Source organism: Ursus maritimus, unplaced genomic scaffold (assembly GCF_017311325.1).
Source record: "Ursus maritimus isolate PB19 unplaced genomic scaffold, ASM1731132v1 scaffold_29, whole genome shotgun sequence".
Classification (NCBI taxonomy): Eukaryota; Metazoa; Chordata; class Mammalia; order Carnivora; family Ursidae; genus Ursus; species Ursus maritimus.
Genome location: NW_024425452.1, coordinates 16,765,983 through 16,769,776, shown reverse-complemented (window position 1 = coordinate 16,769,776; position 3,794 = coordinate 16,765,983). Strand labels below are relative to the sequence as shown.

The window sequence follows — 3,794 nt, the reverse complement described above, 5'->3', positions numbered from 1 at the left end:
GGGAACAGAGACATCCTACTTCAGAATTGGGCCACATTTGCCAGTGCGTGGATGTGGGAAGTACAGATAATGAGCACTAGGAAGAGGGAGGAAATAACTACATTTCAGGAGTGCTGAACTGTTCAAATTCCTTGTGACAGCTCCTATTCACCAATATCCAAACTGAAATCCCACTTGCTCTTATCTACAATGGACAAATGGGAGATATTGGCAGTAAGGAGGCAGACAAAGCATCCAAACCACGAGGTAAGGTCTGGATGGCTGCTCCAAGGTAGTTTTTGGAATTCCAAAGGATAATCTTGCAACTCAAACATCTAACAGTAAGATAACTCAGCCCTGAGAATGGAGCTCTAAATAAATACGTGGATTCTGAGGTTGTCTGTTTAATAATGTATAGAATAGGGAAAATAGATAAAATGAAAATTGAAAAGGAAATAGGATTATATGATATACTCAGAAAAAATTTCTTACAATCAATTATTCAAGAATGTGATTCCTATATTTCTTATATTAAGCAAGAAATGAGGCCAATACTCTTCATTTAGTGAAATATTTTATATTATTGACATTATTCCCTTGGATAATTTGTCTTTCTAAAAATCAAGCAACTAGAGTAAATTACTTCTCTGTGATACTTTTAGCTTTTGAGTTAACAATCTAAATTTTGTATTCAAATTCATACTGGCAACCCAATTCTTTCAGTGTATACAAGCTAATATATTCGTATTTTCCAAGAATTAATCCTTATTCCTGAAAATATGAAGAGATTAAAAGCTAATTCATAACATCACGAGGTGAGTTCTATCATGCACTGGGACAAGAAGGAATTCCTTACAATTGTATCCTTTCTATCAAAAAATAATCTTTAAGCACTGATTTTATGCAAGGCAGTTTGTTAGGTCTACGAAATATTAAAAAAAAACAGCTCCTATTCTTAAAGAATATTGTCACTGACCTAGTTCTGATTGCCATCTTTTCTTACCTTTATTGTTACAGTAATTATGTAATTGTTCTTTCCTCATCCAGTTCCTTCTGCTTTAAAGCTGCTTGAATTCTCATGTCATACACTTCTCAAAATTTTCCTATTTCTCCCTTGCCCTAAATTGCTTAGCACGTAGCCCAAGATTTTCCTCTATGTGATTCCAGTCGGTCTCTCTTAGCTTTGTCTTTACCAACATCCCTCCCATGTACACTACATACTCACATCACAAAAATACTCATTCAGCAAGAATTTTGTGATTTTGTAGCTTTTCCCTTGACCTGATATGTCTTTGTTAATTTATATTCATTTCTTGTCTATTGAATTCAAATTCAAATCCCACCTATTCCCAGATATCTTCCCTCATCTTTTCCTACCTTGAAGGAAATATTTCCTGTCCTGTGTTTCAACACCACCTAGTATATTATGGTATTACTTCATTCTCCTTTTGCATCATATTTGATTGCTTGTTTTTTTCTCCTCTTTGCCTTGAAACTATTTTGATTCTTTCTTATTTCTTTTTTCTGTATAGGTGTCTTTCATCGAGGACCGTAAAATCCTTTTTTCCCCCCCATACTAAACTTTATTGTGACAGGCAGGGCTGGTTCCTCCCATGCTGGGAGATACTGTGTGGCAAGTGACAAAGCTCTGAGCCTAGCCCCTTTGGGGGCTGCCGTGGTAGGGATGGGTCAGGGGAATGGGCCCCATGGCTGGGGTAGTACCATGACTGGAGGCAGAGGAGGCAACCAGAGGCCTGCTGTTTTGGGAAGACATACTCCCCTAACTGTGTCCTGACACCTCTGGAGTTTAGGCAAGGGCTTTCCAGCTCTACTTGTCCTGCATCTTCTCCAGGATAGGTACAATCATGTCAAACTTGGGCTGCTTAGCAGGATCTTCATTCATGCAGATCTTCATGAGCTTACACACATGGGAGGAAATGCCTGGTGTGATGTTAGGCTGAAGGCCTTCCAGTGCCACCTTCATTCCAGTCTCCATGTTGGAGATGTCAGCAAAGGGTATCTCCCATGTCACCAGTTCCCACAGAAGCAGTGCAAAACTCCATATGTCTGCTGAGCATCTGTTTGTATCTTCAGGCTTCTGCAGAGCTCCAGGGGCCACCCAGGCAGGTGTATACGTGCGCCGAGGGCATTGGAAGGAGAGCTTGTTGTCGGCCATGCTGATTCAGGCAGTCATGTCCTCATCAATCATTACACAACAGTTATTGAGTGCATGTCTTAGGATGAGGGGCTCCAATGTGTGTAGGAAGGCCATGCCCCTTGCCATGTCCAATGCAAACTCCACAACCTGGCTCTGGTCCACAATGAAATTGGTGTCGTCATGTACAGTGATCCATATGGTATCCAGTGTGTGATGAGGGTGGGGTGAGGAGCAGGTGGAGACTGACAGGCACCTACCACTGGGGGCACATTTGGACACGAGAAAATCCCGAGACAGGGACACTCCTCAATGAAGTACCTGCTCTTCCTCGTATGCCAGTCTCGAAACTTAAGCACCTTCATGAGGATGTCATTGCCCTGCCAATGGCCCTTCCATAGCTCTCCAGAGTGATTCTCGTTGAACTTTGCCAGAAAGTTGAGCTGTTTGAAGTCAATGCCAGAGTGTTTGTTCAGAGTCCCATTTCAGGGCTGAGTGTGGGTGTTTCCCTTCCAGAATGTGTCCTTGTATGGAATATGGTAAAGGTTGTGGCCCATCTTCTCTGCCCACTCTCGGAGGAGCTCTCTCAGGGGTGCCTTGACTTTGTCCACAGGCATTTCTTCGTACTTGTTATAAATGCTGACAAGGGCCCCATTAGTCAACAGGTCCTCTGCAACCCAATCTTGGCCCCCAAAATGGGCATAGTGCAGGGGCACATTTCCATGCTTTTTCACTGCACTGATGTCAGCTTTATACTGCAGCAGCTCCTGCACAATATCACGGTGTCCATGACTGGCTGCCAGGTGCAGGGGGCATCATCCCCACGGTTCATCACATTGATTCATGTCCCCTGCATGATCAGCATTTCAACCACAGCAGAACAGCCCTCTCGGAAGGCCCAGTGCAAGGGGGAGAAGCCATGATCATCCCCCTGGTTGAGGTTGTTGTCTGTTGTCCAACCACAGGCAAATGACGACCGCATTGCCCTCCTGGCACTGAGTGAAAATGTTGCCCATAGCAGCGTCTGGGCGCTGAGTCCCCTAGATTGGGGAACACCGTAGATGGGAACTTGGGCTGGAGGAACCTTCTTCGGGGAAATCCCCTCTGGCTGAGCCTACCATTGGCTCACCCCTGGTCCTCTCCAGGCCCCCATTCCTCCCTCCTTCTCACCTTCTTTGCCCTTCTCTCAAATTCTTTGTTTAAAGTTGTTATTTAAATTCCGGTTAGTTAACATACAGTGTAACATTAGCTTCAGGTGTACAGTATAGTGATTCAACACTTCCATGCAATACCCAGTGCTCATCACAGCAAATGTACTCCTTAATTCCCTATCACCTATTTCACCTATCCCCCCGCCACCTCCCCTCTGGTAACCATCAGTTTGTTTTCTGTAGTGAAGTGTGTTTCTTGATTTGCCTCTCTCTTTCTTTTTTTCCCCCCTATGTTCATTTGTTTTGTTTCTTAAATTCCACAAATGAATAAAATCATATGGTATTTGTCTTTCTCTGACTTATTTCACTTAGCATAATACTCTCTAGCTCCATCCATGCCATTGCAAATGGCTAGATTTTGTTCTTTTTATGGCTGAGTAATATTCCACTTCTTTTGCATCCATTCATCAGCTGATGGGCACTTGGGCTGTTTCCATAATTTGGCCATT

The 3,794-nt window shown here is 43.3% G+C and overlaps 1 pseudogene; it reads right to left on the bottom strand.

Moving 5' to 3' along the window:
* Positions 1 to 1,551: 1,551 nt before the first annotated feature.
* Positions 1,552 to 3,360, bottom strand: LOC103663971 (annotated as a pseudogene).
* Positions 3,361 to 3,794: the final 434 nt, after the last annotated feature.